Source organism: Dufourea novaeangliae, unplaced genomic scaffold, assembly GCF_001272555.1.
Source record: "Dufourea novaeangliae isolate 0120121106 unplaced genomic scaffold, ASM127255v1 scaffold14, whole genome shotgun sequence".
Lineage (NCBI taxonomy): Eukaryota > Metazoa > Arthropoda > Insecta > Hymenoptera > Halictidae > Dufourea > Dufourea novaeangliae.
In genome coordinates this window covers 1,159,800-1,175,316 of record NW_015373890.1, presented here as the reverse complement: position 1 = coordinate 1,175,316, position 15,517 = coordinate 1,159,800, and positions in this window count along the sequence as shown.

The following is a 15,517-nucleotide window of genomic DNA, read 5'->3' as shown; positions in this document are numbered from 1 at the left end:
CCCCCCCCCCCCCCCCGCGGATCCCAATGACTCGCGAGAATCTTTTTTTTTTGCTTACAAGGAACAGCAAATTCAGACGATTCTCCAGTCCGGCATGTAGCTCCGTTATTTTATATACTACTCGATGTGTATATATACATATATACCTGCGCATTATACAATATACATACATGCTTCACGTGGGATCTATTTATGTTTGAAACGCGCGCGTCGTTCGGATTTTCGTTTCCGCGGGACTGACTTCGTGAAGGAAAAGCGATCGAGAACTGTGGAGGAACCTATCGCGAATATTCGTTGTCATGGTCCACATCTCGAACGCTCGGTTCTTTCTTCGCGAAAGAGAGAGGAAAGCTTCTCGCGAGTCACGGCCGATTGACACGAGGCCCAAAAGTATGATGGAAAGTAGTCCCCCTATCCGGCGCCCGTGGTTCGTCGACACGACGAACCTGGGTACCGTTCTGTTGTCCCCTGGCTTCTTCTACAAGAGAAGAAAGAGCGTAAGAGAGAGAGAGAGAGAGAGAAAGAAAGAGAAAGATTGAAGAAGTGAGAAACTAATAAGAAGCTTCCCCAGCTACCCCTGCCCCCAAAGCTGTTAGTGTTCAGGTTGCGACGACGATGACTCGTGCTTGCATAAAGGACGAGGAAAAAAAGAGGAGAAAGAGACTTCACGCACGGTGGAAACTTGTAAAAGAAAATACAAACAAACAAAAAGACATAAGCGACCGGATGGTATATGTATTTACCCTCAAGCACTCGTACACTATTGATCAGATCGCGGACCGTGAATTGAATTTTATATACGAAAGACGATGAAAACACACCTATACCCAATCCAGACACACAGGTACATACGTACATGTAAACACAGAGGGGACATACACAGGACAATGACACGCAGAGGACAGAAAGGACATAACACACACACACACACACACATACACACATACAATATATTAGCGGGTCCCTCGGCAATATTTTGTCGGGCCGCGGGGACGTTTTTATAATGAAAAAGGTTTTGGATCTCCGATTTAAAAACGCCAAAAAAATACTAATAATAACGATAATGATAAAATAAAATAATAATGAAGTAACGTAAATAATGATAAATAAACGGAGCAAGTGAACGTTGTGTTTTTTTTTTCCGAAGCGAACCAAATGAATCTTAAATAAATATAATGGAGACTCGTGACTCGGCCATACGTAACGTAAGATAATAAGACAAAAGGGCTACGTGTTACCCTCGACACATAAACACAATACACGCCACCCCTTAAGAGAAAAGAGAAACGAGGAGAAATCCTCTGTTTGTGAGATGCGCGAGAATAAAATAACGATCCGCCACCAATTTTGTCCATTTGATGATTCGAGAGAGAGAGAGAGAGAGAGAGAGAGAGAGAGAGAGAGAGACCTAAGCAAATGAGATATAACTCTTAAATAAGCGAACGATTGAAGTAATTAATGAACAAACAGAAAAATACAAAAAAGTGTTTATATTCGAGGCAATATTTGTTACAATACAACTAAAATAGAGGATAAGTTGTATACACCGGTATTAAGGGGGCTCAGTTTAACGCAGAAGAGCGGAGGGATCCTTTTTTGTCGATCGCCGGAACAAGAGTGAGAGAAAAAGACATTACGGAGAATACCGAAGGAGTACACACGGTGTAGTGTATATCGGGGTAAATGTTTTCTGAGGCCGCGTGTACGAGAGGAAGACGGACGCAGTGACGTATCGAAGAGACAACGCGCGCTACCTGTTTAACCGACGAATTTCTACACGAGTCGCGCGTTGCTGTGTGCGTGATCGAGTTTCACGTTTGAAGTAGAGATGATTGTCGATCGTGAAAAGAAAAAAAGAAAAAATAATGGTGATAAATAAAAATGTCGGCGCGAAGGTGAAACAATGGTACTAAACTAAGGAGTTAAGGAACAAGAAATAATTAATGAACAACAAAAATATATATATATACATACACGCGAATACGTACGATGAGCAAACGGCGAGTGGGAGAGAGTGAGAGAGAGAGAGAGAGAGAGAGAGAGAGAGAGAGAGAGAAAGAGGAAGGGTATTTAAAAGAAAAAAACACAAAATAAATTGCACACTAGAATCGATGTGCTCGATGATCGTTAACATTTGAGCTATTTGTTTCGTTGTTTTCAATATCAATTCCTGTTCACGGATTGTGTTCTGATCTATAGATTTAACTCGTCATTCATTTCTCCTTTTTATTAAGTCTCCGGAGGACTGTAAAAAAGAAATTGTTTTTACATCACATTCTCGTATTTTTATTATCGGTAATATTATTTAGAAGAACGACTATTATTATTATATTACTTATATATTATTATGTTATTATTATTACAATTATTATTGTATTATTATTAATTGTCGCTATTGTGTATATATATATATACACAATTGTAACAGTGTATAGGTTTCACGGTAGTGTAATGATACATCACGTTTTATCCACGACGAACCTTGGAAAGGATTCCGTTCTTTTTTTTCGTATAGTGAGCAGGACCTAACGCGTAAGGCATAGCAAACAAAAAAAAATATGCAAAAAAGATGTAGGGGTAAAATTTAAGCAGCTAGGACCTCTTGTAATCATATCATAACGTTTTTTGTAGATAATACATTACACGTGATCTACGGAGTACGGCGTTTTTAAATCAAGAGCGTATCGTCTCTCGGTAACTCTCTCGTGTGCTGCTGACTACACGGGTTGGTAAAAGAAAAAAAAAATAGAGAAAAAACCGACAAAGAACGTCGTGGAAAAATTCTCGTTTGGATGTCGTGTACGATTTTCTTTTGTACTTCTCGATCGTGTTTTTCATCGTTCTTTCCTTAGCCAATCGAACGAGAAAAAAACGTACACGCAGCTTCACGTCTGGCTGAAAAAAACGTAATTCTTTGAAAACGAATCTGCAGCTACAGAGTCGCCCGATACTCATTTTTTTTTTTTAACCACGACATGAATTAGACATCGTTTTTTCAAAGTTTCATACACTTCAAGCATACGATGTGCGATAGGATTCGTGGTATGAATCTATAAAATTCGTGCCCATTCCTGATTATAATAAATATGTATTCCACGGTGGCGATAAAGGAACAAACAAGTAAATCGGGAAAACTAAAGCAAAATCAGAAAAGCCAGAGAGAACGAAGGGGTGTAGAGATCGACGCGTTGACAAGGGAAAAAGAAAATGGTTCGAGTAGACTGGGGATGCACCATTCGTTTTCGAGGAATTATATGTACAATTGTAGACATTTCGTTTTTTCGCTACGGATTTTAGAGCCGACGCCCTCCTGACGAGAAAATTAACCCCCCGTTCCAGCGCGCGACGCGTTACGCGATTTATAAAATGAAAATCATTACCCAAGAGAGCAACAACACGAGAAAAGCACGCGTGGGCCAGACTGTCGCTTATTTTCTGACGCTTTACCTTGCACACCATGTTTCGACCGTGGTCAAAGTGCAACAAGTTACACGTAGTTACACGTTACAACGAACCACACTTCGAGAGAACACGATAACCCGGGCTCTGTACACCGCAAATCGAATCCCGTTTCACACATCCCCCCGCCACCGCGAGCAAAACATACTATTTTTCTTTTTCTTTCCGTTCTTCTGTTCGTTTCTCGCGACAATAGGTCACCAACAACTTTACATTTAGCTCTTCCCACCGTCGTCCGCCATTTTGGATTCTATCACACAAATGGATCCGAAATTTTATGTAGAATCGAAACACAACGGACAGAAATGACGGTGAACCTCCATATAGCTTGCAGGACGAATGGTAGTGCGTTATAGACAATTAGAGAACGCATCGAGAAGGAGACTGACAGTCGGAGCAAAGTGAATCGGCTAGTGAACGCTCCCCTCCATTTGCCCACCCCCCACCGTTGCACACCTTTAGGTTTTTCTTGTAACTCTGGGTGTTAAAGCCCTCAGTCGTTCGGACAGAGGGTAAAGATACAGTGCAACAGTGAAAGTGTAAAATGGAGGGTGCTTATATATTTTGTGTTCGTGTTAACCTTCAGCTGGTGTACAGTGTCAACACGTAGAATCACAGGTGACCCTCATTACAACAGATAATTTAGTAAGCAATATTTCAATTTTGAATAATCTTGAAACTACTACTGTAAGTTTATAAAACCTTGGGTCTATATGTTCAAAATTTATCTTCAATTTCGAGGAGTCTTGAATCCATGATTTTATATTTCCAACACCAGCCTCGGGTAGTACACCGCGTCCTTTCGACTCGTAATAATTCTTGGCATAAACAGTGAGTGTAGCGAATTCTCTGAGACAGTGAATTACTTGCGCTCCGACTGTATCCTCCTTCGTAGACAGAAACAAAAAAAAAAAAAAACTGTTTCTAAGCGATTAGTCGCTTGTCTCTCTCTCTCAGAGACGTAGATCGACCGACGGCGGAAGGGTTAAATTTAAAGACGCGTCCAAATGAAATCCCCGAGCGCTGTGCTATCGGAGGATGACGGGGGTCTCCAGGTCCGTTGGAGGCTCGCCAATACGCCGCGCGTCGTCCGTGTTGCCGGCCGTCTAAAGGGGGCCACGCGAGAGATACGGTGGTCTTGCAATCTTTTATTTTGTTTTTCTTTGGTCCAGCTGTACATAGGCTTCTTTCTCCGTTCGGTGCGTGGACTCGAAGTGAAATTCGATGTTTCTGGTGGTCGAACACACCACGCCATTGTTAAAAAAAAAAGGAAAAGAGAGGCATCTCTCTTACGAGCAGACGACACGATGTACAAACATGGCGGCTGAGCGAGCGTGTCCGTGTCGGTTCGGTAACAAAAACGACGCGCGTACACGTTCTCGTCCCCCGATAGCAACAGAGAGATTCTTCTATGTACAAAATCAAATTGTAATTGTAGCATGTAGAGAAAGAGAGAGTCTGTAATGAATACAGTATTCCAGGTAGTGTCTAGCATCGTGTAAACACGATGAATAAGAATTATAATACCATTTGAAGGAACATACGAAACTCGAGGTTGTAAAGAAAAAGCCATCTGTGTCGATAATTAATTATAAAAAAAAAGTGGAGAGAGAGAGAGAGAGAGAGAGAGAGAGAGAGAGAGAGGAGAGAAAAAAACGAGACGACGATGAGGAAAAAGAAACTGATATAGAGTGGCGAAAGCGTTTGTTTAAACCTTAAACCACGAAAATACATATCCCATCTATATGTATATATTTGCAGTCGCATGAGAATTTCAATTATATCGATGATTGATTGTGTAATTATGATTATTAGTATTATTGCGATGATGATGATGACGACGATTGATGATGATTATTATTATTATTATTATTATTAGTTACGATGGATTATTATTTATGGTCCCGGTTTTGTGAAAACCGGGAACGGTTAAGTATGTTACGATATCGATATTGCGTTTAAAGCGTTAGGTTTAATGTTTGTAGTTAGGTAATTAGGTAGATCGGAGAGTAGGTACATATCGTTAATATTGTTATTGATTAATAGTATTGCGGAAAAGATATTACTGCCGGTTGCGCTTTGGTTTCTTTTGCGGGTGCAGGCTCGTTGTCGCGTTTTCGTTTTGAAATTATTCACGGGCGGGAACGGCGAGGCCCCACCTTTTCCACGTTGATTTTCGTCGACGAAACGGAAGTTTGATCGAGATGCGTTCTCCCCCGATCGATTCCGCATGCCGTTCAGGCCAAAATGAACAAGAAACAAAAATAATTACGAAACAAGTACCTGTCCTAATATCGATTTCTCGAGTCAGCCTCGAAGAGGCTCCCCCTTCCCCCGGTTCCGGCCGCGCCACCCTCCAAATAATTATATTTTTGATGCAATTAACCCGTGACGATGCCGCGAACGTACTTGACGGTCGACATCGAGCTCCTCAAAACTGGAGAAATCAAGGAATTCTCCGTACTTCTCCTTAATTAACAATAATTCTCGATCCATCGGGAGGAAACATCGCTGTCTGACATTACGATTTTCCAATCTCTCGATCGATGGTAGACTCCCGAGTACGTGGTTCGGCATCCGTGAACGTTGAATCGTTAAAATGAAATTGGAAGGTACCGAGCCGAGCAGAACGAACCGAAGCGCAGTAACCTTTTTTTCGCGATCGCCTCCTTCCCCTCTAAGTATTACCAAGTAACATATACCTGCCCCACATATCAGATCTTTACGTATCCCAAGCACCACCATGCGTCATATCAATGTTTCTATAAGCGTTAGTCCTGTAAATGTATCCTTTTATCGATCATTTTTAAACAGCCCCGCCCCCCCCCCATTTTTGCCTCTCTTTCGGCGTCCCGTTTGTATCCTAAGGAAATTTAGACTAATTGCCCCCTCCCTGTTATATCCTTCGTCCCCCCCCCCAATCCCTGTTGAACAAAGAAAGAAAAAAAAACGGCAACCCTTCGTCCTCACCCCTCCTGTCGTTGCCTGTTCATTCCCTGTTCATTCCCATCCTCTAAAAGATATCCTATACCCCGTTATTGTACATCTGAGCCAGAAGGGTCTCTATGCTCTGTCTTCCCATCGCTGCGTCAAAAGACAAACTAGATTGTAATAAGATTTGTTGACTGTATACATTATTATACATTGATTGTACACGCATCAGCAACGCCAACACGACACCATATATATATATACATATATACACACACGCCACGACACAATGCAACGCGCGGTATACATCCGTGAACATACGACACACCACGACGAGGAGCAAACACGATCAACACACCACAAGCCACTGCGTCACGATAGTCCAAGATGGATCGGTAATACTAACAAGCCCTGGAGATCAGTCCACCATGGCAGTATGTGTATAGATCCGCGTGACGATTTCGGAATCAATACAGCTGTGTAACTCAGTCCACCATGGCAGTATGTGTATAGATCCGCGTGACGATTTCGGAATCAATACAGCTGTGTACAGTGTCGTAACTGTTACAGGTTGTCTCGAGTCCCCTTTGACTGATTGTAGCGTAATGGGAAATCGTGTTCCAAGGTGAATACGATTAATGTTTTACTAAGTGATGTCCTGATGACAGCGATTCGGGGAGTTATCGGAGATTTTAATGGAAGTTGTGTTTAGGGATTGAAGTTTCGGTATACTAACAGTCTGAAGTATATTTTCAATCGTTTCTATTTAACGATCATTGTGATTTTATATGTATTTCGACGTTTTAGTGTTTTTTTCGTGATTTGAACTTGAGAGGATTTATGATGAAATTTGTCTTGTAGAAAAATTATAGGTTTATTTCGTTCAATTTGTTTCGATTTATTTGGAACGTGATTAAATGAAGTTACTGAGTTTTAATTAATGTCTTAGAAAAGTAGAGTACATTGGAAAATGTACACAATGAATTTGTAAATAATTTTCCTCCGTTGGTACCGTTCACTTAAGATTTTTAGTTAGAAAGGACGAAATGGGAAATACCGATGATTTGTTGATTTAGGAAAGATTATTTACTGTTTCGTACGGTATATTAAGATTTTTTGTTATGGACCACGAGATGATTTTCAGTGCATCGCTTGATTTAACGTAACGTTCGATGTTTCTAAAATCTGTATTGATTCAAAATCGTCAAAAAGGTATTGCCACGGAATCCAAGGGATAAGAGAAATTTCCCCGGAAGTTCGGGTACTTCAGAATCGAGCTGTTCTTTTGAATGTCTCGGTCGAAGACACCCCACGGAGCCGATTCGCAAGCTTCGAGCATTAACCAATCCATGATTAGCCTGTGATGCCGCAGCGCGTCATTCATTTTCACATCATCACCTCGACACCATCAAATACGACACGTAGAGACGATCGTAGACGAAAATATACATCCGTGTCCCGGTGCAGAACCGGAGAAAAGTCACACGATTACACATAATCACCCCCCAATCACGAACACACAGGCCAAGTGAGACAAATGACACACATACACACACCCACATTCTCCAATCCAATGATTACTCTTTGAAACGAAAACAGAACAGACAGAAAAGAAAAGAATTAATAATAATAATAATTAATGATGTAATGTGTATATTAATACTGTATGTCGTACGCTCTAATGTTGTTTGAAGAGTTATTTGCGAGTCAATTATCTGTGCCTAGCAGCCCTGTGCACCCTATCAAATGTACCACCGTTCAGATGAGAAAATTAAAATAATAATAATAATGGGAAAAACAAAGGTGAAAGATACTGATTGAACCAAAATATACGAAAAATAAAAAAAAATAAAGACAAACTTAACGAAACAAAAAACAAACGAACGACATAACGAAAAAAAAATGAAATTATCACACTCACACACATACGCAAGTATAAGAAAAAAAACTGAAGAAGCGAGTATATAGTATATATATATATATATACTATATACGAGCAGGCTACGGAGTACACACGTGTGTTTCTCACGATACGACAACAACCACAGTAATATACAGAACAGCAACAACAATACCACCAAAAAAATTTTCAAAAACAAACAGTAACAAACATCATTGAACAGACCAGAGAAAGGTGAACAAAGCAAAACAAAGAAACAAAATGAAAAACGTAAATAATAACGTGAACAAAAGAAGAAAGATTAAATGAACAAACAAACAAAAAAAAAAATAAAAGGAAATACTTGCACCCTGTACACATAGTTCGCACAATGATCTGTTCCTATTTTGGAATCAGTTTTTTCGGATTTGCCAAGAATGTATATCTACAGATTCTATATTAAAAGAAACAAACGAAAAATATATATATATGAAACTAATAGAAAAACTGATTATGAAAATATAAGTATTGAAATCCAAAATAGTTCTGGAATTGTTCCCCCCTTTCTCGATACACCATGTTTCGGTTCTCCAGAATCGTGTGCGCACCCACGATCTCTCGCCCCCCCCCCTTCTTCACACACCCCTCGACCACCACTCCTTTTCATATCCACAGAAAGGGGGGCGAGAAATTAGAGATGAAGTGAGAGAGTGTGTGAAAGAGTGAGAGAGAAAACGCGTGTCATTCGTAAACTCACTTATCTTTTTTTTTATTCTTGTCCAACAGCCTAATTATACACGAATACACCGCGTCTTTCGTCGTTTTTTTCGCGGGCAATTTAAATATGAAAAAAAAAAACAAACATACGCCCACTCGTGACGATCGGGATCCACAATTGTACAGTCGTGTTCCTCCGATGATTGCTCGGGGCCACGATTATTTCCGATCGAGAAACCACACGCGAGACAGACCAAAAAACGAAACACACGCTCTGAAAAAAAAGGGGCGCGAAACTATAGAGAGAATCGCCAAAGAAATGGGGAGGACACCAACGCGCCGAGGGTGACACAGCTCGTTTCTAGTGGGCCACTTGGACGACTTAGTGCCCCTTCTCGCGCGAAATCACCCTTTCATAGGGATATAATCCCGGTTTGTGCCGATGTCCCTCGAGCGTGGCGCGGACGGTGAAGGGAAAATCACGTGAGATATCCTCGTAAAACGACCGGACGATTTGGCTGCGGGCGAAATAAAAAACCCAGGAGGCAGCTATCATGTCGCGAACAATCGATATACATATAAGGGAGGTTCGATCGAGATCGATAGCGTGATTTTTTTTTTTGTCGCGTCGATCTCCGAGCCTCGAGAAAAATACAATTTTGAAAGAACACGAAAGATGTAGCGAAACGTGAGCTCGCGATTTTTTGCTCGCCCTAGGAATTCAATGAACATAAAAAAAAGACACACACACACAGGCAGACTAAACGAGACGAGGAAGTAAACGATTGATATACATATATATTATATTATACGTAGGACCGTCACACACTGAACACAACAGCACAACCATCCACGATCCACGCACATCCATATTTGTACACGAACTTATTGTATTGTATATGTGTATAAAATTAACGACAGGGGAGGTAGAGTAGCCCATCACTCATTTCTTTCGTGCGACATTTCGAGCACACGACCCGATCGAACCAAGAAAAAAAAAACACACTCTGACCCCGTAAGAAGCATATGGGACCGCTTGTATGTGTGTGTGTGTGTATGTGTCCAAGAGGGAAGCTTAAACGGCAAGAAATCGATGCCTGCTTCTCAAGCTCTCTGTTCCACGAAACGCTTTCGGACTCCCCTCTTTTTAGAATTCTAACTGTGGACGACCATTTTTTCTATCGAGCCTCGGTGTAAAAATGTGTCGTTTCTAAGAAGTTTTATATCATGGTTTATTTTACTTTTCGAACGTGATCGAACGTTGCTATTGGGTACTTTTATCCAATAGTGACACATGAAGAGTTTCTTTGAGTTTGTGATATTAGACTCGCGAGACGAAGATCGTCGTTGATTACAAGATGGAGGTCTTCGTGTAAGTAGTGGACAGAGAAAACGACTGAGTGTGAATCGGTTGGTGTGTTGTGTAGAACAGCGACAGGTTGCAAGGAACACGATAAAAATGGCAGACAAAATATATACATACCGGGTGAACAATGACGTGAACAGAAAGAATAATAAAAGTGGGTACGAAAGGAACATCGAGCACAGAGGAGTTGATAAATTTGCACGTAGTGGAACAAACAGAAAAAAAAAAACATAATACAAGAAACTTATGGAGAGAATGGGAGAGTGAAAGGGAGAGGAAGAGAATAATGGAGAGAGAATGAGAGCGAGAGAAAGGGGATATATAACTGAGAATAATGACGAAATTAAAAAAAAACGGAAACACACTCACAGAGCGCCGCTAGTAAAAGACATGGTAGGCTATTATTATCGCTAAATAGTCGCTAGCCGATAGTGATGTAGTTTACCCATTAGAGTTATTTTAAGTTCTTAATTATAATGGTTACTATTAAAATTTATTATCGTATCACAATACACACTGTAACACTTCTATTATATAATAACAAGGAAGAATATTTACCTGTGCATATTGACATATTGTGGAGTCACATCATTAAAAACATATACTACTCAAATAATATTCAGCGTCAGCGACTCGATTCATTGACACCCACACCATATACCATGCATATATACCTACTCAATTATACAGGGTGTCCCAAAAAGATGGGACAATCCGCAACATGCATGTTCCTTGTGCAAATACAAATCGAAAACTTTTTTACTGTTTTGTAATCTGAGGCTCCATTTCCGAGATATTAAGAGTTGAACAAACTCCAATCAGCTGAGCGGTGGGCAACATGTACGTGCAGGCGCAGTCACGAAGCAGAGGCCAGTGCCTTGGGTTTCTTGACCGCGAAGTTCGTTCAATTGCTAATATCTCGGAAATAGAGCTTCAGATTGCAAAACGGCAGAGGACATTTCGATTTGTATTTGCATGGGGAATATGCATGTTGTGGATTGTACAATCTTTTTGGGACACCCTGTATATATATACATTCTATCCTGTACGATCATTTGGGATGACCACTACAAGTCGGGTCTACAACTCTTTTTTCATGTTTTTCTCGTTTTCCCCGTATTTATTAATTTCATCTTCTTGGCTGACAAGCTATAATTTAAGGGGTCGCCGCAAACACACCCCTCGAGAATAATATTTCGCGACTGTTCTCGTCACCAACAACTTGTTTTAATCGTTTCTACTTTTGCACACTCGTCACAGTATAATAATAATCGAGTTAACGCGTTCGACACAGAGTTATATTTAATTTTAGTGAAATTTCAATCGATTTCATGTTCGAGTCACAATGGGTCCAGAACGTTCGTTAATGTAAATGGAAAATAACAATGCTTACTTTCTACTTCTCTCATGAAAGTTTCTTTTCAACTTGTTCGAGTAATTTGTTAAACGTCGATTTTGCAACCGTAAGATTTCAAGCTGTGAATTTGTGAAAACAACTTGATCGAAGTTCTAATATTTTACCAAAAAAGAACATTCTATAAATTTTTGGCGTTATACACAGTGTCTCATAAATAATAGAGTCGACAATGTATTAATTCAATCACCGATCATATTTCGAAAAATCGTACATTTTATTCAAAGTATTATAAGAAATCATCTCCAGAAATCTATTCATACATTGAATAAAATGAACCAGTTTTAACAATATGAAGAGTATTCGAATTAATCTATTGTCATACCTGTTACTTTTCCCATACCTTGTACGTTGAGTTTTTTTTTTAATTAAACCGCAATCCTCTTAATCATTCACTGTTGGAAATCAGTACAAGAGGCAAAAGAGCCTAACCCGAAGCTTTACGAGTCTCCCCGACATACTCGCTACTGATCAATATACAGGGTGTCTCAGATTGGGTAGTACGACGGGCAAGAGGTGATTCTATAAGAAAAGATAAGTAAAAAAAAAAAAGAAATTTTTTCCGTTTATGGTTTCGTTCTCGAGAAAACTGTTTAAAAATTCATCTAAAGATTTTTATCATCTAAGATTTTCCTAAAAAGATTTTTAGGTTAAACAATACGTACACTAATTAAATGAAGTTACGTTACAAGCTTAAGGTGGTATTAATCGAGACATCTACCCTATCCAAGAAACATTCAAGTTCGATTCTGTCGAAAAAAAAGTATCACCCGAAAGAATTTCATTCTTTTCTTTTCAACTTATTTCTTTTACATAGAACCACCTCCTGTCCGGTTCTACTACCCAGACATAAGACACCCCATACAGTTACATGAATAATATGCAAAACGATTGTTAATTTCACAGACTCGCGGCGGCCCTCCCTTTTATAATTTCCATTTCCCTGCAGGAACCACGACACAGAGTTACGCCACTTCTGCCACAAGATTGCCGAGTTTGCAAACACAGGGAAACGCGACCATGGCCGCGTGCGCGGTTTGCATAACTCGGCCGTCTTTTGTTAACAATTCCAGAGCGTGTGCCAAAGGAGAACACAGCTCACAGACAACGTGTTGCGATTTCGAGCACCCACAGACCAGCCACCACCCCCATCCAATCTCACGGTGACACGCCCCGAATAAATAAATAAATAATAGCCCGCTCGACTCGCCCACGGGAGTTCACGATAAATCCAGATGTTTATTACGGGAAATGCCGCTGTAAATCTCGACGGATTTCCATGGGGTCGGTTGCCAAATGGTTACGTCTCTCATTAATTCGTTTAAAAAAAATTGTTTTTTACGTTGATACTTCTATGTTGAAAAAATAACGAGGCCATTTGTGAAAGATGAATCGACTCGATCTTCATTGAACACACTGAACGGTACAATACTCTCGAAAATTTCAATTTTTATAGCAAACGCTGTTTTATTTTTTCACTGGACGAGTATACTCGTCGTTAACTAAAAAATAGTAATTTCCTTATGACGAGTATACTCGTCGAACATTATTAAAGGGTTAAATTCCTTTGGGGATAGTGGATTAAAATCTCACAAAAGTGGATTTAGGTCGGATCTTTCATAACTTTCATTGCTGTACGAAAATAAAGAAGTTAGATTCAAAGAATTCATTTTAAATTCAAAGAAAGTTAATACAGAGAGTTGCAGTATATAATTGTATATTTGTCGGGTCAAAATGTGTTCGAAATAAGTTCTATTAGATTGAATCATACATTCACTCCTTCCTCTGGCAAATACTGTTTTCTGAAACAATTTACAATTGACATAGTTATACATTCTTCACTACTACCAGCAAACAATTTTTATTTACACGTCACTTAATCCAAAATTGATCGTGTTACTCTATCCAAAAAGAAAAGTGTTTACTCCACCTGTGGTGGAAATTACTCATGACTCGATTAAGCAAACGTCACATCGCCAGGGATTAAACGTTCCACCGACGGATCAAACACAAAGGAAGGTAAATATTTACAATAAAGGAGCCACCTTCGATTTTGATGATTTTTCAATATATTATCAGGGTCATCACCTTTAGTAGTATTTTGAAAGTTTTAATTGGGGGTCGCCGTTTGTAAAAGTATTATTATTAAAAAAAAGTTTAGGTCGATAATTGTTTAGAAGTTTGGCCTTCCCAAATCGACAGTCCAAGGAAAAATCGAAGTTTTTCCTTGGACTGTCTCTAACCAACTCCAATCAGTATAATGCTTTAGAGTTGGTTAGACACAGTTCGAGAAAAAACGTCATTCAAAGTTACAGACAGAAAAATGTATCATTGTTCTCTTAATAAGTTTTTAACAAACAACATTTCATAACTGAAATTTTCTCAAGATCATTCAGGAGGGTGAGCTTGACAACATATTCCAAGGTCATAGGTCATTTTATTTATCAACACTACTAAAATAAAGTACTAAATTTTTTTTAATAATAACTTTTTTACAAACGGCGATTCCCAACTAAAACCATCGCAATACTACTGAGGATGATGACCTTTACAACATATTAAAAAATCATCGAAATCAGACTCCCTTATTGGAAATATTTACCCAAAGAAACATTAAAGGTACAACCAAGGGCCACACAAACCACGAAGTTCTATTCTTCTTTATTAATCCAGCTTCTTCCCGGGATGGAAGAAGCAACACCTCTCACAACGACCCCGACCATTCCAACATCCGTACATGATGAAACTTATTCGCACGAGAAGCGACAGAGCTCCATTTACAAACGCGCAATAAAACGCTACAAGAAGCTAGATGCCAGCCTAAGTCCTTCGATAAAACGAAAATAACGGGATCATGATAACGGGCTGCCTGAAATAGAGCTGCTTGAGCATGCAATCGATTCCCCCTGCGCGTGCTTTTATTAGTAGTTCTTCGGCTAGATCCTGCTCGAAGCATGCGCATGTTGTACCAATCGGTAGAAGCATCTTGTCTTTGGTTTTCCTTTTTCTTCTGTGTCCTCGTTGTTTCCAGAACCGTGCACCTGGATGTTGACGGCGGACCCCTGGATGTTATTTCGATCACCTTGCGTCGTCGCATGATCACACGTTTCGGCAAGATCGTGTGGAATTCAAGAAAAAAAGAGTGTCAAATTGTAACAGTTCTTTTTTTTTTTTATTAATTCTTCGTTTAAAAAATAAGTCGAAATTGTGAAATTATAATACTACCGCAGCGTGAATATCCTATTGACGATTGTAGACTTATTCTGCTTGTCTGACCAGTGACGACCCATTCTACTTGGCTGGAAATTGGTTGTGTATTCTACTTACCAGATCGATGACTGTCTATTCTAATTATCCGATCAGTAACAACGTAATCTGCTTGTCTGGTCGCGTCGATCTTACTCTACTTGTCAGTATTAATATTTAAGTGGTTTATAATAATATTCTGTATATAATGAAAACTGTTCATGTATCAATGTTCGGCAACGTAACAGCCGAGTTGTTTCCCTAAACGTGGTTAAAATTTGTTAAATTCTCATATTATATATAAATATACATAAATATATATTTTTTCGACAGTGATTACTGAAAAATGAAAATTCACTGAAATGAGATTTCGATTTATTTTTACACAAGGAATCCTCTGAAGTGATCGATTACTTTATAAATAACCGTACAACGTAAGTGACACGACCACGCACGTTCACGGATCTATCGATCGAACTGTACCACAGGTGACTAAATAAAATTG